Source organism: Chiloscyllium punctatum, chromosome 2 (genome assembly GCF_047496795.1).
Source record: "Chiloscyllium punctatum isolate Juve2018m chromosome 2, sChiPun1.3, whole genome shotgun sequence".
Taxonomy (NCBI): Eukaryota; Metazoa; Chordata; class Chondrichthyes; order Orectolobiformes; family Hemiscylliidae; genus Chiloscyllium; species Chiloscyllium punctatum.
The window spans coordinates 129,621,884-129,639,467 of NC_092740.1; the positions used below are offsets into that span (position 1 = coordinate 129,621,884).

The window sequence follows — 17,584 nt, forward strand, 5'->3', positions numbered from 1 at the left end:
AATATAATCTCCAAGAAGGGATCCATGTTTGGGAAGGCATTTCAAATTGCATGAAGTAATTCATTCCTAATGACTGCATTGTGGTGTGCTCTATATGGTGTTCAGAACCAAGGAACATGCCTCTTTCCATTGTGCATAGTCATCGATTTGTTGGTTTTAGCAGATTTCATATTGTTCAAATCATCTGACCTCATCAGTATTGCCCTTGTGTGCTCATAGTTTGTTACCTACAGACTCAACTATTCCATTGCTCTCCTGCCTTAGTAAATTGGAGCTAAATCAAATTCTTGCTGGCTCTGTGCTTACTGATCAAAATTGGCTTCTGTTTAGCATATGCTTTAACGTTAACATTTTCACCCATGTCATCAAATCTGTCCTAGTCCTGCCACTCCGAAGTCTGTAATCACCTCCAATTCTAAAACCCTCTGAGGCATTTGTTCTCAAATTCTGGTCCCCTGCATATTCCAGATTTCTATTGTCACATCATTGGTTCTCAAGCCTTCAGCAGCAGGTGCCCTAATCTTTGGAATTCTCTCAATAAATTTTTCCACCTCTCTCAGTTCCTTTAAGATACAGTATTTAGAATAGCACAACAGGCTCGAGGGGCTGAATGGCCTAATACTGGTGCTATATTAAAGGCAACCTCTTCGATAAAGCTTTTGATTCTTGTTTCTAAAATCTCCATATTAGAATTTTAAAAGTCCTGTGTTGTGCCTTCACTTGTTTTTACTGTTTTAAAGTCAGTGTATAAATACAAGTTGTAATACCAAGGAACAATGTTTGCAAGATAGGTGGTTCACCTGAGAGTTTTGATTTTTTTTTTAATGAAAAGCTGCAGTCACTTCAAGCCATTCTCCTGAACAGAAGCAGTTCTATCCCTGGAATCAATTTCATTGTCCATTTATCACATGTAAGGATGTAATGCATTTTGAGAATGTACATGTGCTAGCAACTGAGATGATTCCTGGAATCAGCTTGATTCTGAATATCAGGAACTTTAAGTAGAGATTGAAAAGTTGGGCAAGATTGTCCTTAGAGGAAAGGAGTCTTGATTATTAATATGTGCTGGGAATTAAATATACAAACTTGTATCTTGGCAGAGTGGTCATTTGTTAACAGGCAATAATCTAAGATTTGAAAGCTAGATTTTATGAAGAAAACTTATTGTGTAGTAAAAATTCCCAAGTAGTTAATTGGAATTTTGATTCTAAAAGTACTGTTGCCTTTGCTGTTCGATGCTTTATTCCTGATGAAGGGCTTTTGCCCGAAACGTCGATTTCGCTGCTCCTTGGATGCTGCCTGAACTGCTGTGCTCTTCCAGCACCACTAATCGAGTATTTGCTATTCTGTGGTCCAGTCTCATAGAACATAGAACATTACAGTTCAGTACAGGCCCATCGGCTCTCAATGTTGTGCTGACCTGTGGAACCAATCTGAAGTCCATTTCGCCTACACTATTCCATTCTTGTCCATATGCCTATCCAATGACCATTTTAAGTGCCCTTAAAATTGGTGAGTCTACGACACTTGCGGGGAGTGCATTTCCATTCCCTACTATTGAATATAGATTTGTTCAAATCACATCAGCTGCTGAGGCATTTAAATTCAATGAGTTAATTATTCAGGAATAAAAGCCAGTCTCGTTAATAATCATGACTAGATTTTTCTGAAGGAAGAAAAGCCTACCTTGTTGTCTGATTCCTTTCAAGGAAGGAAATCTGCCATCCTTACTCGGTCTAGCCTATATGTAACTCCCAGATCTATGACAAAGTAGTTTACTCTCAACTGTCCTTCGAGGTATCCAGAGAGGCATCTGGTTGAAGTGACACACCAACATTTTCTGAAGGACTTCTGGAGGGTAGTAAATGCTGGTCTTGCTAGCAATATCCATAACTAATGGAAAAAAATAAGAGAAAGTGAGGACTGCAGATGCTGGAGATCAAAGTCAAAAAGTGTGGGGCTGGAAAAGCACAGCCAGTCAGGCAGCATCTGAGGAGCAGGAGAGACAATGTTTCAGGCAGAAGCACTTCATCAGGTTTGTTAAAATTAAGGTTGTTCCCAACTCCCAAAGACCCCTGAAGTATGTTAGCGGTTGGAAGATCTTAAATAATTGTTCACTTTTTCAATCCTGTATTCAGATAGTCTTCAATAAAAAATATGCAGTCTAATTAAATACCTTAACTCCGTAGAAAAAACATCATTTTACTGTTGTCTCATTGGAATGGGGTTGTGGGATAGGTGTTCTTGAATGCTTCTACATTTGTCTGTCTTTTAAACATCCAGTGAATGGGTTTGCAGGCAGTTTTTTTTTCTCTGGAGGATAAGTTCCTTGCTTTCAAAGTTCCAATGTTCTGATAATTTCCAAAGAGGAGTGGTGATTATGATTGCTTGTTTAATGCTGTCAAGCTCAGCCAGTCAGAGTGCCATAATGTAGACTCATAATACTACAACAACTTGCATTTGATTAACACCTTTAACGCTGCAAAATGTTCCAAGTGGTACACAGGAATGTAATCAGATAGAAGTTGGCACCAAGCCCCATAATGAAACAAGATGACCAGATGCTCAGTAAAAGAAGTAGATTTTAACGAGTATCCTCAAGAGGTGACCAGGTTTAGTAAGAGCATTTCAGACGATAGAGAGCAAAGTTCTACTGCCAGTCATGAAACGATCAAAATTGGAAGTGCAGAGATCTCTGAGGGCCGGATGGGGACTGCATTTTAATAGAAGCTTTTAACTATTGTATTATCCTCTCATTTTAGATGGTGTAAGGAAAACTGTTAGAAGGAATCACTTTCTTTAAACTTATGGGAAAACACTTCTTGTTTGTTTGCTTGCTCCTGAAGTGACCAGGCTTCCTTTTGAATTTACTTTTTAAAAGGGTTGTGACTTGCTTTGCATGGTTCAGCATTTGCAGGATTCCATTTGCTGAGCTGCCTTTTGTTGAATGCTCATGCACTGAACCTTTTGCATGTGAGCGTTGCAGAGGGATTTCAGCCTGGCATTCTCAGAACACGCTGCATGACTTTGGTGAAGGTCATGCACTGAGGAGATTAAAATCCTTGTGTAGGGTGTATGCAGTTGGACTTCCTCTTGCTTGGTTAATGGTTGACCTAGTTCTGTTACCATATGCTTCCTGCAGTACTTTGTGTTTTAGTAGCTGTGCTGAGTTCAAGAGTAGGAAAATGGAGTCAAGCATGCAGCATTCCAAAATGAGAACAGTGTGAAGTTGAGAGCAATTCTTGAGATGAAACATTCCTGTCAAGGAGGTTACTAAATTAACCCATTCTGTACTGCATTGGCACTGCAACGATTTTTTTTCTAACCATTGCTCCTCATAGAAGTTTTATGAAACATACCTTTTTTGATGTGCAAACTTTTCAGCATTAACTTGGTAGCTTCAAAGAAGTTTCATTTGATCTTGAGGCATTTGTTAGGCCTTCAAGCTGTGTCAGTTCAATGAACTGTTTTAACACAAGCATGCTGTCAATTTCAGTGTTTGTCTGGGCATTTGGCCCATTTCCTATACATTCTACTGTTTGCTTAATTGAAACAAGTGGATAGATTTGCTTACTGTGGGTGGGGCGAAAACATGTCCTATGTCATTCTAGATTTAACAGCATTCCACACAGAATTAAGGATCCTTGAGGTTGATTTGTTGCCTGCCTTTAGCTTGAAACAGGAAACCAAAATCATGAAGGGCGCGCAACAACTGGGCTGTAAATGATCCATTTTCTTGCAACCCAGGTTTTTTTTCCCCACCCATTTTATTCATAGAAACCTTACTCAGTGGAAGCAGGTCATTCGGCCCATCAAGTTCAAACCAACACAATGAAGAGACCCACCCGTCTATACTATCCCTGTAACCCTGTATTTCTTATGGCCAGTCCATCCAGCCTGCCCACCCCTGAACACTATATGGGCAATTTAGCATGGCCAATCCAACTAACGTGCACATGTTTGGACTGTATGGGAGGAAACTGGAGTAACCAGACGAAACCCACGCAGACACAGGAAGACAGTGCAAACTCCACACAGACGGTCAAACCGGATGCCTGATGTTGAGAGGCAGATGTGCTAGCACTGGGCCACCGTGCCGCCCCTTCATTCTCCCTTTTGTTGATTTAACTGACCCCTACCTGTGATACTACCCTAAGTGCACAGCATGGAAACAGGCCATTCAGCTCAACTTTCTCATGCAGTAGTTATGCCCCATGTGAAGCTCCTCCCGCCCAATCAGCATGTTCTTCTCTCTTCTTGCCACCAGTTTGTCCAGTTCCCCTTTTAAGCATCTGTTATTTGCTTCAACTACTCCATGTATTACTTTCTGTGTTCTAATTGCTCTTTACAGAAATACTTCACTGAATTTCCTTTTGGACTTGATTAGCAATTGTATCTTTTGTAATGGTGGCTATTATTGATCTCTTCCAAATCCCGAAACGTCGATACTCCTGCTCCTCGGATGCTGCCTTACCTGCTGTGTTTTTCCAGAGCCACAATTTTTGACTCTGATCTGCACCGTCTGCAGTCCTCACCTTTTTCCTCCTCCCAAATCTGGCAGGTTTTCTATATCTACCAATTTCAAATTTTTTGATCATGTTGAAGACTGCTGTCAAGCTATTCCTCAAATTTCTTCTCTAAAGAAAAGAGCCTCCGGCCTAATTAATCTTCCCTGAAAGTTATAATTTTCCAATCCTTCTAAATCTTTGGTTCATTAGCTGAAGTCCACTCTCCAGTTTATTTTTCTGTGGTCTAGTCGTGGATGATTGTCGACAGTATTCCGTTTAGTTTTGTTGCTCATTTAGATTTCTCATCTCACTATTATTTTGATGTGTGCCTCCAGGAGGGAGAACTGCTCACTGATGAGGAAGGAGAATCCTGGCTGGTGATTCTGCTGCCTTGTCCAGGAGTGCTGATGCCATTTATAATGCCCTGTAGGTTTTCCAGAGGCATTGCCAACTCAATATAGAATACAGTACAACTTGCTCCACAGATGTGAGCAGCGAATGTTGAGGTTTCAATACAATATGTGTAACGCATGTAAAAGCTGTGGGCAGCACTCATAACAATGTCGAGTTCAGTGTTATTATTCCTGGCATAATCAGGAACATAAGACTGGAGGAGGCTGTTCAACCCTTGTTTGCTATTCGATTTGATCCAGACTGATCTGTATTGTGACCCCCATATTCCGTCATAATCCTTAATGTGTCGATCAATTGACTCCCAGGCTCAACAGCTTTTTGAGGGCGAGGGTTTCTAGATTTCAACTAATCTCTGTGTGAAGAAGTGTTTCTTGACCTCGCTGCTAATTGGCCTAGCTCAAGTTGCCTCTTGTTCTGGACTTGCCTGCACCAGAGGAAGTAGATGCTGAATTCAGCCCACCAAATTGCTTCATTATTTTCAGTACCTCAACGTCTGTGTTTATGATCATTCTTAATAGGTCTGATGTTCTGATTTGTTTACCTTGATATTTAAAGAGGAATTAGTCTGTTCTAGAAGATGGTGAATTAAGATATATCTGCATTCATTGTACTTTCAGTGGAAAGGTTTCAGGAGAACCTCAGCAAGATAACTTTATCCATATCCTAGGGGTTCTGTGGTACACAACTAGTTCGGTTTCTAACAACGCGAATTACTTAGGATTTATAGTTCAGAGGCAGTAATTGTGCACTACGAAGATAGTATATAGGGAACACCTACACCCTCCTCCCACTGTCCTTCATATTGCTTTATCAACATATCCTTTTATTCCTTTTTCTCTTCGGCACTTCTTTTAACTTTCTGTAAATTGCATCTCCGCCATCTACCTCCAACTCCTTCATTTGATAATGAGATCCACATTTTCATCTCTTTCTTGGTAGAAATGCTTCCCTGAATTTCTTTTTTGGGCTTATTAGGCATTGTATTATATTTACAGTCTGTAGTTGTTGACTGTTCCACATATATTCTTGTGATAGCTAGTGTTTGTCTGTTTCTTGGTGTTCCCTTCTAGAATTTGATTTCTCATTTTCCTACTGTGTTTCTCATCCAATTGTTTGTTTAGTTTTCACACTTTTGATATTTGATTCTACGTATTGAAATAGTTTGAAAATAAATGAAACGTTGTACGGAGAAAATGATATCGAGGAAAATGACTGTATTATCACTGGACTTTGGACAGGTTGACCATGTAATAAAACTAGACTTTATTTGCAATAGACTTCATGAGTGAAAGTATTAAAGAAAGATTGCATTGTCAAATTTGGAGTCTCTTGTTCAAATATCTTTGTTGCTCCGGCACCACACTACCTTTGCATTATGTCTTGAAAATACAACTTTAAGAATTTAATGTATTCAGTTTTCAAAGTAAAATCAAGCCAATGTATTTTCCTTTTAAGAAAAAAAATTGCTGCTGCATGAATCAGTTTAACATACATTCAACAAACAGCACCAGTGAAGGATCTACCACTGTATTTTAATTATTTTCAATTTTATGACTGTAAGTGAGCTTATAAACACACTTGAGTTTGTGGTACCTTCTGATGCTAAGCATGTGCCTTACATTGTAGTGTAAATAAGGTGTGGCACTTCTTTGTTGTGAAATTGCCAAATTGTTAGTATTTGGAGTTTTCTCCTGTGTGGTTCTGAAATTGATTTCACAAGCTCAGAAGACCAAATATTTTCCAGGTTTGGTCAGTGAGATGCTGGGATTTTCTCAGATTGTGTATTTGAGGCAGTATGAGGGCTAAAATTAGTCTCTGCATGCCTCAATTTTTTTTTCCCCACTCTTGGTTATCATGCTGGAAAGGTTAGATGTGGTGGGAGAGTCAAATCAATCCCCAGTCAGTTGGCAAAGTATGAAGCCAGAATCTAATACTTCTGTGATAATGGGTTTAATCTTAGAATAAGTGGCATTCCTTATGTCTACTTTCTTCCTACTAATCCAGTGAACCAGCAGTCTCTTTATTTCTTAATTGACCTGTTCGGATATGCTATAACACACTTCTGGGACAGTTAGGTGTTGAATGTGAGCCTTCTAGACTGGAAGTTGGGACACAATTATCACTGCAACAAAAGCCCATACCATTCCTCTCTATCCTGTTCCGATTAAACCAAATCAAACGAATTTTTCTGAACAGATGACTGCGCCCTACAAGAACACTGTAGCAAAACAAAATCCCAACAGAAAACGTACCAGTTTAAACAGCAGTCTCTGTATGTGCTCTAAGTACTTAATTAAACAATACCCTTCACTGGTGTATCTTGATATAGTTAACATATTAATAGGGAGGACAGCATGTGTCATGGGTCTGCAGTTACTGGTCACAGTTCTGTAAGCACTTCAATCTTGCATGTGGAATAACCAGCTCAAGAATTGACACCTTCAAGAAAGGCGCAGGTAAGGGAGTGTAGGGTAGAATTGGCACAGAGAAAATGCATACAACATCAATGTAATATAGGGCAGTTAAACAGTAGCTTATGCCTGTGAAACATTTAATAGAAAAAGTCCCAAAGTGCTTCATGGAAATGATTATCAGGTAAAATTTGACATTAAGACATATAAGGAGAAAGTAGGACAGATGAGCAAAAGCTTAGTTGGTCAAAGAGGACGTTTAAGGAATATCTTAAATGAGGAATGTCAGGCAAAGATTTTAGGGAATTCCAGAACTTATGATGTAAGCAATAAAAGGCACAGCCACCAATGATAGAAGAATGAAAATTGGGGTTGCTCAAGAGGCCACAGTTGGAAGAATGCAAAGATCTCCAAGAGCTGCAGAACTGGAGGAGATTAGAGAAAGGAAAAGGTGTGACTGGTGACATCTGTGAATAGGATTTTCAATGGAAATGTTTTGGCATTGGTAGTGCTAGATATTCATGTTATACCATACAGTTCAATGGATGTCTTTTTAGATGACACAGATTGAAGTGAAGGGCCAAACAAGGTTTGCAATGCAAGAAACCTATGAAAAAGAATAGAGGGTTTAGCAAATTGTGGGACCAATATTTAGTTTTTAGTGGCATGATTATTTTAGATGATACCTGAAAGCAGAGTTCCCCAGGTTTGTGGTGAGCTGCATTTGGGGATAATATGCATGAGTCATGATCTCAACAGAGAATAGGGGTTTTAGTTACTCACAATCCAGTGAGTAATGCAAGAGAAACATCTTTGCCCAGTAAGTGGTCAGATGTGGAACTCGCTATGACGAGAAATGGGTATAGTGAATGCTAGAAGAAATTAGATAAACACGAGGGAGAAAGGAATAAAGAGAAATGATAAGAGGAGGCTCAAATGAAACAGTAAGACCAATATTGAGCAGTTGGGTCAAATGGCCTGTTTATGTGCTATAAGCTCTTTGTAATGTATAAAATAACCGTTTGTCAATTTCTAAGAATGAACATGATTTCAAACATCACTGACCACGGTAGAATTGATACGCTAAGGAAAGCGATGGGAGAGGGTAGGTAAAAGTATTTAGTTATTTACTAAGCTTTTCATAAACTCCAGTTAGCATAAGAACTAGGCAACTGTGCCCTATTTGTGTGGTTGAAAAGTTAAAACCTATCTGGCCTTGATGTGACCAAACAGCGGTGAGGGAGACCACATTCTGTAAGCAGCAAAGACTTTCGTGAAATAATACCAGAGGATACAGGAAATCGAGCACTGATCGGGACTGTTGTGCACGGCACAAAATTGTAAACCTGGGCTGCAGATCTAAAGAGCAATTTGGAGGGATTTCAGCTGTATCCTGGCAAGGCTGGTTTTGGCTTCATCTTTTACAGGGGCTCTGGGTTCAGTGGCATGGGATGTAGACGAGGAGGAGTCACTTGCCTAGAACTGAAAACATGCTGACTGAATGCACCATGTCATTAGACTGCAACCTGCATCTTGAGGTTTTTATAGTTTGTTAATGGTGGTTTTATTATAAAACCGTTCAAAATTTTGAGAGGTGTGGAATACATAATTTATTAAATGTCTGAACTTTGCACATATCTATGCAGTGTACATACCAGGATTGCATATCATACTTCATGACAGTAAAGATCAAGTTTTATCAATGTGCCTTTTGCCCTCTAGCCTGAGAAACTGCAGGGAATATATTGGGTATTCTTCTTCCAACAATAGAGAAAGGTAAAGTTTTCTATTTATCTTCAAGTTTGTAAAAATGTGATCGTTTTCTGTGAAGCCTGGTGACCTAGTGCAAATTGAAGATCTGTTTGATATCAGGGACAATAGTATAAATCCATATTTTTGGGGCAAATGATGTGACTTCTTTCAGACATACGGAATGGTATGGTAAAAGTTGCGCGGAGAATTGTTTTACAACCTTATTTTGCACAGGCTCCCCTTAAAATGTTGGATTTTGAGGGGTTTTTTTTTTGGGCACTATCCTTATCAGAAGCAAATTTGTTTAAACAGTTTGTTCTCTGTGAAGAGAAACTGCCATTGGTGCAAATCGCTGCCCGATAACTGGCCCATTCTTCATGTTATTAGCAGTTCTTCATTAATTTCTATTATCTAATAGCAAAAACATTCCAATGCAGAATTGCATTGGAACCGAGGACCTTGACTGGATTTTCCTGTTATTGTTTGTAAACTGTTGCCCTTGGGTTAAGGTGGTGGGAAAACTTACTGGGTTTTTGTACCTTTTATGTTGCTCCATTCTGTGCATTGTTATGGTCAATCTAACCTCGTTACAGCATGGTTCCAGAAATCCCAGGTAAAGTTCTCCTTAGGCCTTTGACTGTATCAGTTAATGCTTATTATTTTAAATATTTAAATATGCTTATTTCTCATTTTTAATGTTTCTAATGAGGGCTTGGAATTCTTGTTGGAAGTATGCACCAAAATGTTAAAATGGAACAGTGAGGCGTCCTGGACGCACGCATTCAGGAATCCTGCAGAGGATCAATTTGAGCTACTGCAAGATCAGTTATTTGTATTAAAGTACTTCAGTTGTTTGCCCTCTCTTGTTTGAAGAAATGTTGCTAAGCCAGGTCAACCATGCTTTGTTTAAAAAAATACACTCCATTTAATTCACTAGAAATTGCATTGATGGTGTTTGAGATGACTGTGTAGGCTTTTTCTTGAGTGGTTTATTACTGTAATGCTTTGGCGGTGCAGCAATGCAAACTGTCAGCATCTCTGTCCGATAAACATCGAGGCATCTGTGGATGGAATAAGAATGTTTTCCAAAACAAGGAAGGGAGGAAAAGAAATGGGAATTAAAAAGCAAGTATTGCATAATAAAAGACTGGTTAATGTGACAAAGGACTGGAAGTGGATCTGCTGACCCCTTGTGTTTTCATTCTCGCTGATTAGCAGTCCTTCTTGAACAGTGAGCTTTTTATCCAGACTGTTGAGTGATCTCTTGAAGGCATCTTGTAGATGCTGTGCTTTAACCCATTGTGCACTGTACCACTGATGTGTTGGGTGAGGGGCTGGGGAGGGAGGGGGGGTGGCGCTGGGTGGGAGGGGGAGTACATTAGCAGCCAGTTTTAGTTTTTCTAATCTGGAGAGAGGAGATCACCAGCACTGATGTGAAACTCATGTCATTTTCTATGTGCATGCTGTTGTCTATTTGATAAAGGACCTTCTTGAACCAGGGCAGCTGCAGCTGTGTGTGTGTGTATGTATGTATACGTGCTGAGGGAGGGAGGGTGCGAGCGTTGGAAGAGTTTGTTGATTTGTAGACAGCCTGGCTGGTGATTAACAAAGGTCAGTACTGTAAACTTTGGAGCCTCCTGAGCCAGACTTAGATGGGTTTTCTCTCTCTCTCTTTCTTTCTCTCTCTCTCTCTCTCTCTCTCTCTCCTCGTGAGAGCCATTGAAAGTCTCTAGGGTGGTGTAGGCATTGTGGAATGCTTGTGTCTACTTGCTGCTACCAACAAATCAATAAGATCAGCCTGGTTTGGAAGGGTGAGGGGGTGGTGAAGAGAAAGAGTTTCCTTCTGTTAAAACGATTCTCTCCAACTTGTTTCATGTAAGCAACTGTTACTGTCTCTCTTGGGGTAATTTGCTCATTTCAAGGGGAAAAGAGTTGTGTGTTTTTTTTTGCAGAATGTGACAAATTCTAATAGCTTCAGAGAGGAAGGAGAATATATATTTTTTTTAAATCTCCCCAGACAATTACATCCCTTTCAGCAAGGTATTGGCAAGAGGAGCTAGCTGGAATTTGAACAGCATTTTTACATTGCCTCAGCTGCTTCTGATGAGTGGTAGATAAGTGGGGCCATGTTGTGTTGCTGGCTGGAGGCTCTGCTACTGAGAGCTGGTGGAGCGTCTGGAGGTAAAATGGCTGCTCCTGGAGCTGGTAGGACTAGGCAGCTTTATTGTGTGTGTCTTAAAGCTGCAGTGATGAGGCAGCAGATACCGTGTGCTTCTCTCTCTCTCTCTCTCTCTCTTTCTCAACATCTGATGGTTGCTCGAAGCTGGTCTCATTTGAGCTGGAGAGAACAAGGGGTGGGTGCGTGGGGAAGTGAAGACTTGAATGATCTGCTAATTCTCTAAGTGCAGGAGCCACATACAGAGCGCGCGAGCGAGAGAGAGAGAGCGAGAGACAGAGCCTTGAGATTTGTTCAGTGATGTGCTGGTCTGCCCTGAAGAAGAATGGGGTGGGGCCTGTCCTTTTTCTGTGCTGTAATTTGATCCAGATCTCAGTTGGAAACAGCTTTCTCTCTTTCTTTCTCTCCAGTCTCTCTTTATTTTGTAGATACAGGTCTGGAATAAACCTTCAGCTCTGTAGGTGTTTATGCAGCTTTTTCCTTTGTTTTCTTTGTTATGAGCAATGTCAGATCATCTTGTATAAAATGGTACAATGTGCATTTCTCTCAAGTGGAGCTACATAAGATTTAGCCTCCTTGTTTTAACACCATTATAGAAGATGGAGGAGGGTGAATGAAGATGAAGGGGAAATGGAGCTGAATTTCAACAGTAAGTAAAGCTAACGTGGTTACAAATTAGCAGGAATTGTCGTTCTTTGACAACACCCCTGCTGTGCTGCTGGATTTTAATGTGCAGGGGATCACCAGTGTGGGATTTTACAGATGATCTGAAGCAGAAAAGCATCTTGTCTTTTTTTTAGCCTTTCCCACACCTTGGCTCGCAGAAGCAGGTTCTTGAGAAGATGTAAGATGACCCTGTGTTTCTGACTGTGCTGTAATTCCATGCGTTATATTGCAGCCAGGTCCAGTGCTCTACTCTAACCCTCTGCACATCATGACCCCTGGTTCTGGGGTGGAGGGGAGGTGATGCGGGGGAGCATGGAACAAATTGCCTTGACTTCAGGAGATGATGCTGAATTATAGTAGATGATTGCAACTTTCAGCCACGGTTATTACCACTTTGAGATGCACTTAATTAAAAAAAATGCTTTTCCACCAATAAAATAGATGAACTGGACTAAAAGGACAAATTTCTCCCTTCCTTGTTTATTCAATAGACTGCAATGATTTTTAAAAAAAACTCATTAGTTTTTTTACATTTTTATTTATTGTAAACTGCAAAAAGACCATCAGAAACCCGAGCACAAAACTGTTCAAATGCAGTTGTTTCTCAGTTCTGTATATCACTGTTCAGGACATTGTTGTTTTGTTCTGAGACTCTTGGCTTTTTTTTTTCCTCTTGAATGGGTGCTCTGAGCACAGAACCTGGTACACAAAACTGAGGAGTCAGAACAATATGTAGATGCTTAATTTATAATTTGCTGGAATGTGTTTTCTGCTTATCCAAAACAGGGTGTCTGCTCTGGAGATTTCAGGTACCATTTCTCTGTGAGGGCACCCACTCACTGTGTCTACCGTAAAATACAAAGAAGAAAATATTTCTGCTTCCGTCATCCTCTTCAAACCTCCACTGCATCCCAATCATTGTTCTAGGCCATCTCCTGACAGATTTGTTTTCACTTTCTATCATCAGATAACCTTGTGGCATCTCTGTGAGACTCTGCCAGTTTAATTCTTGTGGGAGTTTGATGTATTTGGATGCTCAGTATTTGCAGGGAGGCTGTCCAAGATCATTTCATACATCCTTGCACCTTGGGCAGAGAGTTGTGTCTAAATGAGATCCAGAGGTGAAGGCACGGTGTCCAAAACCCTCTGTACTTTCGAAGTTCTAAATGTTCTCTCATTTGTAACAAAGTTTAAACCGTTGTTAGGGGAGAAGCTGTCTGTTTATTATGGAAGGAGTGAAAAAATCTGTTACTTTGATGTTGGATTAATGCAACACTAGTTGAATGGAGAGGTCAATCATGAAAGCCGTGTCTGTATCTTGCTTACTAACTGTTGTCTTCTGGTTTCCATAAGTTCGAAATAACCACATTTTGGACTCTGAATGCTATACCTACATCTAGCATTTTTTACTTGCTGCTGTCCAATATTGTTGGACTGAGCGTGATACATTGTCACTCAGCACATGACAGCAGTCTGACAGTAAATGTGGCACCCTATGACATACATTGATATGCATTGGTTCCTATTTCTCTACAAATGATGTCATAATGTAGCATTTCTGTTATCTTCTAAAAAAGATATATATTACCATATCTAATGGATTTATCAATATCTATTCCAATCGCTAACATTTTTTCTAAAGCTTTAACAATTGACTTTTACAAAACCAAATGTTTTCTTTTCAAGGAAAAACATAATTCGTTGCATTGTTTAGATGGTAAGATGTGCCACCATCTTGTTGATTTGGCATTTATTCCTCTCTTAGTTGGCATAGATAACGCTATGTGTGTCGCTTTGATGGTGTAGGAGTTTGATCTTGCTAATGTTGTCACTTGCTGGTGGTGATGTTGATGGGTCCACCATTAGCTGATAATGCTGTTGATATTCTTTGGTTTTGATGATCATTTCTGTTTTTCCGGTTTGAGTATAGGTCAAACATGGACTCTGTTTCTTCTCATTTGCTTACCAGTTTTGGACTCAATGGTGTTTAACCGTGGAGTCCCTGCATCATCAGAAACTCTTTTTGGCGTCCAAGTTTCCATGTTTGGATACACTGTGTGCAGACACATTGCCCTTTTAATAGGGAGGGATTTAGTATGCTTGTTGAAGTGTTGACCATCTACCTGTGACTCAATGAGTCATAGAGTATACAGCACAAAAACAGACCCTTCGGTCCAACCAGTCTATGCTGAACATAATCCCAAGTTAAATTGGCCCCCCTGCCTGCTCCTGGCTCATATACCTGTAAACCTTTCCTATTTATGTACTTATCCAGGTGTCTTTTTAAATGTTGTAATTGTGCCCAGATTAATCATCACCTCAAGAGGTTTATTCCACAAATGAACCACCCTCTGTTTTAAAATTTTTATCCTTAAAAGTACATCCCCTAGACTTGAAATCCAGATCCTAGGGACCTTCTATTAACCCTATCTATACCCTTCATGATTTTATAAACCTCTATATTTTCCGCCCCCCCGCCCAATGAAATATTTTTTGCCAGAAGGAGTCTGTTCAGCCCATTATGTCTACACCTTTCTCCATATGAAAGTTATTATTGAGAGCCATTTCCCACCTTTTCTGTAACACTGTCCATTGTTCCTAATGAAATAATCATCCAATGTTTTTGATTACCTCAATTGAACTCACCTTCATCAAACTTGCCTTTGTCATGATGTGTAACTATTCACTATGTTAAAATGTTCTCCTATCGCACTCTCTCTCTTCTTTTGAAAATTAGCTTGCATCGGTGCACTCTCATTCTTGATCTTTGTGTTAGAAGGGGCAGTTTCTCCCTACCCATTCTGTCCTGTCCCCTCATGACTTTGAAAACTTCAATCAAATCTGCTCTTTGCCTTCCACTGTGCAAGATAACTAGTTCCAATTTCTCCAATCTATTTTCATAACTGAAGTTCCTCATCTATGGAACCATTTCTGTAAATCTCTTCTCCACTCCCTCCAACGTGTTTCCATCCTTCCTAAAGCAAGCTGCCCAGACCTGTACACCATATACTCCAGCTGAGGTCTTGCACAAGTTCAACATTCTCTCCTTGCTCTTGCACTTTATGCCTCTGTTAATAAAGCACAGTATCCTAGGCTTTATCAACTGCTCACTGTCCATGTTCTGCCATCTTTAGATTCATGCACATAATTATTCTGGTTGCCCTGCTCCTGTGTACCCTTTGTGTCCATTTAATTTAAGTTCTTTTGTCATCTTCTTTCAAAATGTGTCCCCTCACATTTCTTCTTTAATTTGCCAATATCCTTCAGTAAATTTTGCACTATCCTCCTCCCAGTTGAAGTTTTTTTGTGTAATTTACAAACTTGTGCATGGGGACAGTTTCCAAGAGCTCGGTCATTAAAATATGTCAGGAAAAGCAGTGATCCCAAAACCAACGTGTGGAAAACTCGACCACAAACTTCCTCCATCCAAAATGTATCCTTGAACTATTACACTTTGTTTCCAGTCATTTTGCCCAAGTTCTATCTGTGCAACTACTATCTCTTTTTTTCCTCCATGAATTACAACTTTTTCTAAGTCCATTCTATGGCACTGTATTGAACACCTTTTGGAAATCCATGTACACCACATCAATAGCATTGCCCTCATCAACATGCTCTGTTTAGTCTTCAGATATCTCCAGATTAGTTAAACATGTATTGCTGTTGAATGTTCTCCTGAACACAGTCTCCAAACACTTGTCCCTCCCTGCTTTTAGACCACCACTGACTCAGTCTAAATTTAGGTAAAGTCCCCCATTATAACTATTAAGCTTACCTCTTTGAGGAAGTTACAAGAAGATTTGTTCCTCTACATTCTTTCCACTATGCACTACACTGAGCGATTTTTATTTCTGCCTTTTCCTCAGTTTTAGCCAAATTGACTACTGTCCTTGAACCCCCTAAAACAACCTCTTTTTGCAGGACATCTATGTTGTTTATTTTTCCTTCCTTATCTTTTCAGAGCACCTTGTATCCAGAAATATTTAACCCCCAATCCTGCCTTTCCTTGTGCCATGCCCCCCTCATATTCTCAACATCATATTTGACATGGCAATCTGCATCTGTAAATCCACAGTGTTAGTTACAATCCTCTGTGCTTTCAAATAGCATATTTATGCTCATATTTCATGAGTATTCTCTTCACTGTCTGGACTTGATTTTCTGTAAAACCATTTCCCCCTGGGTAATGTGGTGATAAGGTTGAGTCTGTACTGTTCAGGTAATTCTTTGAAGGTGAATTGGGTTCCATTGTCACATACTATTCAAAAAGGAATCTCTTGCTCAGTGAACAGAGCTTGTACTGCTGAGATGATTGCAGTAGCTCTCAAATCTTTCTTGTTACGGATAAAAGTGAACTTATGACTGGTAGTTTGTTCCTTAAATGCACCATTCTCGGGTGAAATAGCAACAAAAGAATGGACATCAGACAGAAAGATGGGCAAGAGATGTGAATGAGATGTGAACAAGATAAATCAGCTCCCACAATATGCCATGGTCTGGCTGGTAAATCAGTGGGTATCATCTTTTCCTGCTGTGTTTGTTTTATTTCAGCATACCTTCCGTGTAGACATTATTTCTTCAATGTCCTTATACATGCCTATTAGGTTCACAGTGGGTTTGACTATGAGCTTAAATTTCTATATTCACACAAGCCCTTCTCAGGAAATTGTTCCTGCATTGATTCAAGTACAATCTGGATCTGGCGAGCAAAAGACCATCTTCTACTGAGATCTCATTCCTGGTAGACCAAAGCTGCTGTACTGCTGGCTGTGCTGCTGTTTCTTACCAAATCACTGCTGGATCACTTTCTAAGCAAGCATCTGTAACTCTACAACTCTGTTAGTTTCATTGTAATTTGCTTTGGTTTTGGTGGTGTTACGTTCATGAAGTGATTTTATATTTTGATCTTTTACCCCCTTGCTTTACTGAGATTCGCTGCAGATTCACACTGCTCAATCCCAGAATAGCAGGACCATCTGTTTCAGTGACGTAGAACGTACTGTTAATATCTTTCCTTTTTTTTGAGTCTCTCTCTGAATTGGGTTATTGCTAGCTGTTGAATCATCGGTTTCCTTTGCACGCTCAGTTCAAAATTCTTTCCTTGGGTAACCATTATTAAAATTTTCAGGAAAGGTCATCTGATATTGTCCATGCTGGCTGAGCTTACTCTGTGTTCCACAATCGGTCTTCAGCTTCTGATTTGTTGTAGCGGCTTTGTTTCTAATCCTTTCCTTTTTCTGAATAGTTGTGTGAACTGGAAAGTGGCATGTCTCCAGCCGTTCCATGAAGTTATGTGGTTCCCATGCCTCTTGTGTCCTGATTCATTATTCTCTTCCAGATTGTAGATGTCTTGAGTCCTTTTTACTTCTGATACACCCTATCACATTATTCTAATTTGTCTCACTGTTTTCTTTCTTTGCTCTGCAAATCTCTTCCCAGTGTTTTGACTTTCCAAAAGTTTGCAGTTTGATCCAACTGTGGGACAATACCTGTAAATAATCTGTGAGCCCATGGTCATTCACATCTCTTGCCCATCTTTTTCTCTCTGCTGTCCATTCTTTTGTTGCTATTTCACTGCATCAAACCCCATGCCTTACTCGTGACTTAACTGAAAATGAGCTGTTTGGAAAGTCATTGCCTTTCAACTTCCCATTTCA

At 39.9% G+C, this 17,584-nt stretch overlaps 1 protein-coding gene across 7 annotated transcripts in view; it reads left to right on the forward strand.

Moving 5' to 3' along the window:
• znf462 (zinc finger protein 462) overlaps positions 1-17,584 on the forward strand; it is a 109,371-nt gene that overhangs the window by 20,506 nt on the left and 71,281 nt on the right. Inside the window, exon 1 of one of the 7 annotated variants that reach the window (XM_072588914.1) lies at positions 11,612-11,910. The exons of the other annotated variants lie outside the window; for them this stretch is intronic. The gene's annotated coding sequence lies outside the window, so the exon portion shown is untranslated. Of the gene's footprint in view, positions 1-11,611; positions 11,911-17,584 lie in introns of those variants that run through there. 7 annotated transcript variants of the gene reach the window in all.